A 9,149-nucleotide genomic window follows, 5' to 3' on the forward strand; every position below is an offset into this window, starting at 1 on the left:
CCTCAGCCTCCGGAGTAGCTGGGATTACAGATGTGCACCACCACGCCCAGTTAATTTTTGTCTTTTTAGTAGAGATGGCGTTTCACTGTGTTGGCCAGGCTGGTCTCAAATACTTGACTTCAGGCGATCCACCCACCTTTGCCTCCCTAAGTGCTGGGATTACAAGCGTGAGCCACTGCACCTGGCCTACTTCCTGCTTCTTAAAATGCCTTCCCATTATATGGCTTTTGCATATCCATGTAATTTTTCTTGGAATGCTCTTCCCTTCGCTAATTTCCTTCACTAATACTTTTCACTAATTCCTGCTCATTCTTCAGGTCTTAGCCCGAATGCCATTTTAAAAGAAAGATTGTTTTTTTGTTTTTAAAATACTGATTTATCTTTTCCCAGTTAAAAAAGCAACAGACAAGTTCCTGAGAGCAAGTTTGAAAACTAAAGAAAAGCATGGCTACAACCCCGCCAACACACAAACACACACACACGCATACACACACGGAAACCACAGGACAAGCATTTTATATTGTAGTGGCCATCAAATGCCAACTTGTTACTCATCCTTTGTGTTTTTCATTTTTTTCTGTTTAAAAGCCTGCAGAATTTTTCATGCTTGGAATTACCAGATATGTCCAGATGGGGTCTATTATCATTTGTTTTGCTCTGTAGATGTATAGACCCTTAAATCTATAGAGTAGTATCTGTTTGCATTCAGGGAAGTTTTGTTTTTTTGAACCTATAGTATAGTTTTACTTTCTTTAACCAAAATGTTATTCTGTAATAGTATTTACTCTTCTCTGTTTTCTACATTATTCTCTTTTCTTGTCATTGTTTCCTTTTCTTTCTACCTGGCCCCTTTTGAATTGAATATTAGGATGACATCTTAAGTGTGTCTTCTAATATAATGGGTACAGTGTTCTGCATAGACATTTTAATTCTATATTGCCACCAATTATTATTTTTTGAGACAGTCTTGCTCTGCTGCCCAGGCTGGAGTACGGTGGTGTGATCTCAGTTTACTGCAACCTCCACCTCCCGGGTTCAAGCGATTCTCCTCCTGCCTCATGCTCCCAAGTAGCTGGGACTAGAGGTGCCTGCCACCATGCTCAGCTAATTTTTGTATTTTTAGGAAAGACGAGGCTTCACCATATTGACCAGGCTGGTCTTGAACTCCTGACATTGTGATTTGCCCGTCTCAGCCAATTATATTAATACTTCTTTCTTTGCAGTTTTTTCTTATTAAGCTAATCTTTTAATATCAACATAGTCTGTGATTCTTTGTTGAAGCTTTATGTGGTGCTTGGCATAGAACTATGTGCTCAAACACATATTGAATGAGTGATTAAAGCATTATACGCTTGAATAAACAAGAACCAGATCTTAGTTGCTATATTCTACTAAGACTGTCAAAGTATTTTCTAGCAATGTATTCCTTTAAAAAAAAAATGCTGTGTTGAAGTGTAATGTATATAGTATGTGAACCCCCAAAATATGAGACAGGTATCAGTTAATTTTGAAAGTTTATTTTGCCAAGGTTGGAGAATGCGCCTGTGACATAGCCTCAGGAAGTCCTGACGACATGTGTCCAAGGTGGTTGGGATACAGCATGGTGTTATACATTTTCGGGAGACATGAGACATCAATCAATATATTTAAGAAATATATTGGTTCGGTGTGGAAAGGCAGGACAACTTGAAGCAAAGGCAAGAAGACTCTATATGGAGCAGGGGTTTCCAGGTCACAGATAGGTGAGAGATAAACAGTTGCATTATTTTGAATTTCTGATTTGCCTTTCCAAAGGAGGCAATCAGATATGCATCTACTCAGTGAGCAGAGGGGTGACCAACTTAAAATTACAAAGTTTTTTAGAGCTTATATACCTTGTAACCTGCCTGTAGGTGTGTATTCATCTGAAAATGTAAGTGATTAACTTCTTTTAATCTGTAACTAAGGTCTGAGTCCTGAAGACCTTCTTCTGGAGCCTCAGTAAGTTTATTTAATCTAAATGAGACTAGATGCTGGGGTGATTACCCTTATTTTGTCTCCTGCTAAATCACAGAGGGTTGGGGAGTTCCTTCAGATCTCCAATAAACTTGTTTGTGGAGGCCTGGGAAGTTTCTTCAGACCCTTAGTAAAACTTGTTTAATCCTACATAAGTGTTGTTCATTATTTTGTCATGCTTTAAGGCCCAGGAAAGGCCTATGCAAAACTATTGGTGGATTTTGTTATATTTCAGCTGTTGTATAAGGGCACTGGCTTTTTTTAGCCTTTGATATTTAACTTTACCACCCAGTCAGGACTGAAACAGTTGTTGTGGAAGCCTGTGTTAGTGAGACCTGCCTGCCACAGTCTTGACTCCAGATTCTGCTGGGTAGCCGGCTGTACACACAGGCAGGGTTTCTATGTTGTTGTCCTTTCTCAGGAAACCTCAGTCTTTGTTCTTAAGGCCTTTACATGTTAGATGAAGCCTTCCTGTATTATGGAGGGTAATCCACTTAAGTAGAAATGTGTTCATTTAAATGTTAATCACATCTAAAAGATACCTTCACAGCCATATCTAAACTGGTGTTTGACCAAACAACTGGGCACTGAAGTTTAGCCAAGTTGACACATAAAATTAACTGTCACACTTGCCTTCTGAGGATTCAGGGTAAATTATTTTGGTATAGGTGTGGTCTAGTTGCTGTCTTTTTCCCACTGCATACCCTTGCTCTTGCTAAACTAGCAGCTCCAGCTGTTTAATATCCATGCTTCTACTTTTGCACATCTGTGTCTTTGGTCATAGTGTACCTGCAGCTTAGAGTGCTTCCTGTGTCCAGATCTTACCTGTCCTTCTGAGGATTAGATCACAGATACTTATACAAACAATTTTTTTTGTAGCCTATACACCAGCTCTCCTAAATTACTTCCTGTTACCTAACTATGCTGCGTTCTGTCTTGCCATTGTGCTTTTGCACACAAGTTCCTTTGGTTAGAATATCCCTCCCTCTCACTTTCTTTTCTTTTCTTTTCTTTTTTAAAGAGACAGGTTCTCAGTATGTTGCCTGGGCTGGTCTTGAACTCCTGAGCTCAAACAATTTTCCCATCTCAGTCTCCCAAAGTGCTGGGATTTCAGGCATCAGCTGCTGCACCTGGTCTTTCTCTCCTACTTTCTGTAAAACTTTTACATCTTCCTCGGGTGGATTACACACTCCTTTTCATTATGCTCCCATTGTCCCTTTGCATATTTCCGCTGAGGCACTGATCACATTTTATTGTCATCGTTTACATACCTGTCTGTCAAAAGACTTTGTTTTCCAAGAGCAGAGGTCACTATGCTATTGTTCTTGTCAAAGTTTGTGCTCAGTCAAGCCTGAGTTTCTGGTCTGTAGTACCTAAATAAATAGTGGGATAATAAATTGAATCTCTGTTAAAGATTTGGAAGTTGTTTTATATTTCTTCTATAATTTCTCATTATGTTAGAATGTGGAGATAATAATTGCTTAGAGATGAAGCAAATCCAAATAGCAGAGATCAGCCTTGGGTTGGACTCCAGACATTCTTGGGCTTATTAAATATTTGCTTGACTCACTGATAGAAATAATTTTATTTAGTTTTCCATTCTTTACCAGGTACATAGCTTCAGAATTACTGCCTTAACAAAAGCTGTTTCTGATTATAAACATTGATTTATTTTTCTTTAATTTATAATAAACAGAAATTTATTTAGCTCATAGTTCTGGAGGCTGGGAGGTCCAAGAGCATAGCACCTACATTTGGCAAGGGTCTTCCATGGTAAGACGGACAAAGGTGGAAGACAGAGCCACAAGGGTTAGGACTTGCTTTATAACAACTTGCTCATGATAACTAAACCACGCCCACTGTAACAACATTAGTCGACTCATGAAGACTCTGCCCTCATGACCCAATCACCTTTTTTATTTATTTATTTTTAAGCTGCATTTTAGGTTTTGGGGTACATGTGAAGAACTTGTAAGATGGTTGCATAGGTACACACATGGCAGTGTCGTTTTCTGCCTTCCTCCACATCACCTATATCTGGCATTTCCCCCCATGCTCTCTCTCCCCAACTCCCCACCCCTGACTGTCCCTCCCCTATTTGCCCCCAATAGACACCAGTGTGTGATGCTCCCCTCCCTGTGTCCATGTGTTCTCATTGTTCAACACCAACCTGTGAGTGAGAACATGCAGTGTTTGATTTTCTGTTCTTGTGTCAGTTTGCTGAGAATGATGTTTTCCACGTTCATCCATGTCCCTACAAAGGACATGAACTCATCATTTTTTATGGCTGCATGGTATTCCATGGTGTATATATGCCACATTTTCCCTATAGAGTCATCATTGATGGGCATTTGGGTTAGTTCCAGGTCTTTGCTATTGTAAACAGTGCTGTAATGAACATTCGTGTGCATGTGTCCTGATAGTAGAACGATTTATAATCCTTTGGATATATACCCAGTAATGGGATTGCTGCGTCAAATGGAATTTCTGTTCTAGCTCCTTGAGGAATTGCCACACTGTCTTCCACAATGGTTGAACTACTTTACGCTTTCACCAACAGTGTAAAAGAGTTCCTATTTCTTCACATCCTTTCCAGCATCTGTTGTCTCCAGATTTTTTAATGATCGCCATTCTTAGTGGCGTGAGATGGTATCTCAATGTAGTTTTGATTTGCATTTCTCTAATGACCACTGATGATGAGCATTTTTTCATATGTTTGTTGGCCTCATGTATGTCTTCTTTTGTAAAGTGTCTGTTCATATCCTTCGCCGACTTTTGAATGGGCTTGTTTTTTTCTTGTAAATCTGTTTTAGTTCTTTGTAGATTCTGGATATTAGCCCTTTGTCAGATGGGTAGATTGCAAAATTTTTTTCCCATTCTGTTGGTTGCCGATTCACTCTAATGAGTGTTTCTTTTGCCGTGCAGAAGCCGTGGAGTTTGATTAGGTCCCATTTGTCTATTTTGGCTTTTGTTGCCAGTGCTTTTGGTGTTTTAGTCATAAAGTCCTTGCCTATGCCTATGTCCTGAATGGTTTTGTCTAGATTTTCTTCTAGGGTTTTTATGGTGTTGTGTCTTATGTTTAAGTCTTTAATCCATCTGGAGTTAATTTTAGTGTAAGGTGTCAGGAAGGGGTCCAGTTTCTACTTTCTGCACATGGCTAGCCAGTTTTCCCAACACCTTTTATTAAACAGGGAATCCTTTACCCATTGCTTGTTTTTGTGAGGTTTGACAAAGATCAGATGGTTGTAGATGTGTGGTGTTGCCTCCAAGGCCTCTGTTCTGTTCCATGGGTCTATATCTCTGTTTTGGTACCAGTACCATGCTGTTTGACTACTGTAGCCTTGTAGTATAGTTTGAAGTCTGGTAGTGTGATGCCTCCCGCTTTGTTCTTTTTGCTTAGAATTGATTTGGCTATGCGGGCTCTCTTTTGTTTCCATATGAAGTTTAAGGTGGTTTTTTCCAGTTCTGTGAAGAAGGTCATTGGTAGCTTGATGGGGATAGCATTGAATCTGTAAATTACTTTGGGCAGTATGGCCATTTTCACGATATTGATTCTTCCTAACCATGAACATGGAATGTTTCTCCATCTGTTTGTGTCCTCTCTTATTTCATTGAGCAGTGGTTTGTAGTTCTCCTTGAAGAGGTCCTTTACGTTCCTTGTTAGTTGTATTCCTAGGTATTTTATTCTCTTTGTAGCAATTGTGAATGGCACTTCGTTCTTGCTCTGGCTCTCTTTAAGTCTGTTATTGGTGTATTGGAATGCTTTTGATTTCTGCACATTGATTTTGTATCCTGAGACTTTGCTGAAGTTGCTTATCAGTTTCAGGAGATTTTGGGCTGAGACAATGGGGTCTCCTAAATATACAATCATGTCGTCTGCAAATAGAGACAATTTGACTTCCTCTTTTCCTATTTGAATACCCTTCATTTCTTTTTCTTGCTGGATTGCTCTGGCTAGAACTTCCAATATTATATTGAATAGGAGTGGTGAGAGAGGGCATCCTTGTCCAGTGTCAGATTTCAAAGGGAATGCTTCCAGTTTTTGCTCATTTAGTATGACATTTGCTGTTGGTTTGTCATGAATAGCTTTTATTATTTTGAGATACGTTCCATCAATACCTAGTTTATTGAGGGCTCTTAGCATAAAGGGCTGTTGAATTTTGTCAAAGGTCTTCTCTGCATCAATCGAGATAGTCATGTGGTTTATGTCTTTGGTTCTGTTTATGTGGTGAATTATGTTTATAGACTTGCGTATGTTGAACCAGCCTTGCATTCCCGGGATGAAGCCTACTTGATCATGGTGGAAAAACTTTTTGATGTGCTGTTGCAATCGGTTTGCCAGTATTTTATTGAAGATTTTTGCATCTATGTTCATCATGGATATTGGCCTGAAGTTTTCTTTTCTTTCTGAGTCTCTGCTGGGTTTTGGTATCAGGATGATGTTGGTCTCATAAAATGATTTGGGAAGGATTCCTTCTTTTTGGATTGTTAGTAATAGTTTCAGAAGGAATGGTACCAGGTCCTCTTTGTATGTCTGGTAGCATTTGGCTGTGAACCCATCTGCATCTGGGCTTTTTTTGAGTGGTAGGCTCTTAATTGCTGCCTCAACTTCTGCCCTTGTTATTGGTCTGTTAAGGGTTTCAGCTTCTTCCTGGTTTAGGCTTGGGAGGATGCAAGTGTCCAGGAATTTATCCATTTTTTCCAGGTTTACTAGTTTGTGTGCATAGAGTTGTTTGTAATAATCTCTGATCGTGGTTTGTATTTCTGTGGTATCTGTGGTGCTATCCCCTTTATCGTTTTTTATTGCATCTATTTGATTGTTCTCTCCTTTCTTTTTATTAATCTGGCTAGTGGTCTATTTTGTTGATCTTTTCTAAAAACCAGCTCCTGGATTTATTGATTTTTTGAAGAGTTTTTTGTGTCTCTGTCTCCTTCAGTTCTGCTGTGATTTTAGTTATTTCTTGTCTTCTGCTAGGTTTTGAGTTTTGTTTTGTTTTGTTTTTTTATCATGCTCCTCTACCTCTCAATTTTGATGATAAGGTGTTGATTTTAGATCTTTCCTCCTTTCTCATGTGGGCATTTATTGCTATATGTTTTCCTGTAGACACTGTTTTAAATGTGTCCCAGAGATTCTGGTATGTTATGTCTTCGTTCTTGTTGGTTTCAAAGACATCTTTATTTCTTCCGTCATTTCATTGTTTATCCAGTCAACATTCAAGAGCCAGTTGTTCAGTTTCCATGAAGCGCTACAGTTCTGAGTTAGTTTCTGACTTCTAACTTGATTGCACTGTGGTCTGAGAGACTGTTGTTATGATTTCCATTCTTTTGCATTTGCTGAGGAGTGATTTACTTCCAATTATGTGGTCAATTTTAGAGTACGTGTGATGTGGTGCTGAGAAGAATGTATATTCTGTGGATTTGGGGTGGAGAGTTCTGTAAATGTCTATTAGGTTTGCTTCTTCCGGGTCAGAATTCAAGTCCTGGATATCCTTGTTAATTTTCTGCCTTGTTGATCTGTCTAATATTGACAGTGGAGTGTTAAAGTCTCCCACTATTATTGTGTGGTAGTCTGTCTCTTTGTAAGTCATTGAGAACTTGCTTTATGTATCTGGGTGCTCCTGTATTTGGTGCGTATATATTTAGGATCGTTAGCTCTTCTTGATGCATTGATCCTTTTACCATTATGTAATGTCCTTCTTTGTCTCTTTTGATCTTTGTTGGTTTAAAGTCCATTTTTTCAGAGACTAGGATTGCAACTCCTGATTTTTTTGCTCTCCATTTGCTTGGTAAGTCTTCCTCGATCCCTTTATTTTGAGCCTGTGTGTATCCTTGCACGTGAGATGGGTTTCCTGGATACAACACACCGATGGGTTTTGGCTTTTTATTCAATTTGCCAGTCTGTGTCTTTTGACTGGGACATTTAGCCCATTTACATTTAGGGTTAATACTGTTATGTGTGACTTTGATTCTGCCATTTTGATGCTAGCTGGTTGTTTTGCCCGTTAGTTGATGCGGTTTCTTCATTGTGTCGATGCTCTTTACCATTTGGTATGTTTTTGCAGTGGCTGGTACTGGTTGTTCTTTTATATGTTTAGTGCTTCTTTCAGGAGCTCTTGTAAAGCAGGCCTGGTGGTGATGAAATCTGAGTAATTGCTTGCTCATAAAACATTTTATTTTTCCTTCACTTATGAAGCTTAGTTTGACTGGATATGAAATTCTGGGTTCAAAGTTCTTCTGTTTAAGGATGTTGAATATTGACCCCCTCTCTCTTCTGGCTTGTAGCATTTCTGCTGAGAGATCCTCTGTGAGTCTGATGGGCTTCCCTTTGTGGGTAACCCGACCTTTCTCTCTGGCTGCCCTTAGTATTTTCACCTTCATTTCAAGCCTGGTGAATCTGACGGTTGTGTGTCTTGGGTTTGGTCTTCTTGAGGAATATCTTTGTGGTGTTTTTTGTATTTCCTGGACTTGAATATTGGCCAGCCTTGCTAGGTTGAGGAAGTTTTCCTGGATGATATCCTGAAGAGTATTTCGCAGCTTGAATTCATTCTCTCCATCACATTCAGGTACACCTATCAAACGTAGATTAGGTCTTTTCACATAGTTCCATATTTCTTGCAGGCTGTTCATTCCTTTTTACCCTTTTTTCCCTAATCTTGCCTTCTCATTTTATTTCATAGAATTGATATTTGACCTCTGATATCCTTTCTTCTTCTTGGTCAGTTCGACTATTGAAACTTGTGTGTGCTTTGCGAAGTTCTCGTGTTGTTTTTCAGCTCCATCAATTCATTTATGTTCCTCTCTAGGCTGTTTATTCTCTTTTTTTTGTTTGGCTTTTTCACTCATGTTGCCCAGGCTGGAGTGCAATGGCGCGATCTCGGCTCACTGCAACCTCCGCCTCCTGGGTTCGGGCAATTCTCCTGCCTCAACCTCCTCAGTAGCTGGGATTACAGGCACGAGCCACCATGCCCAGCTAATGTTTTTGTATTTTTAGTAGAGACGGGGTTTCACCGTGTTGACCAGGATGGTCTCGATCTCTTGACCTCGTGATCCACCCGCCTCGGCCTCCCAAAGTGCTGGGATTACAGGCTTGAGCCACCGCGCCCGGCAATTCTCATTAGCATTTTGTCAAATCTTTTTCAAGGTTCTTAGTTTCT

Source organism: Sapajus apella, unplaced genomic scaffold (genome assembly GCF_009761245.1).
Source record: "Sapajus apella isolate SASKATOON/1434 unplaced genomic scaffold, GSC_monkey_1.0 scaffold146, whole genome shotgun sequence".
Lineage (NCBI taxonomy): Eukaryota > Metazoa > Chordata > Mammalia > Primates > Cebidae > Sapajus > Sapajus apella.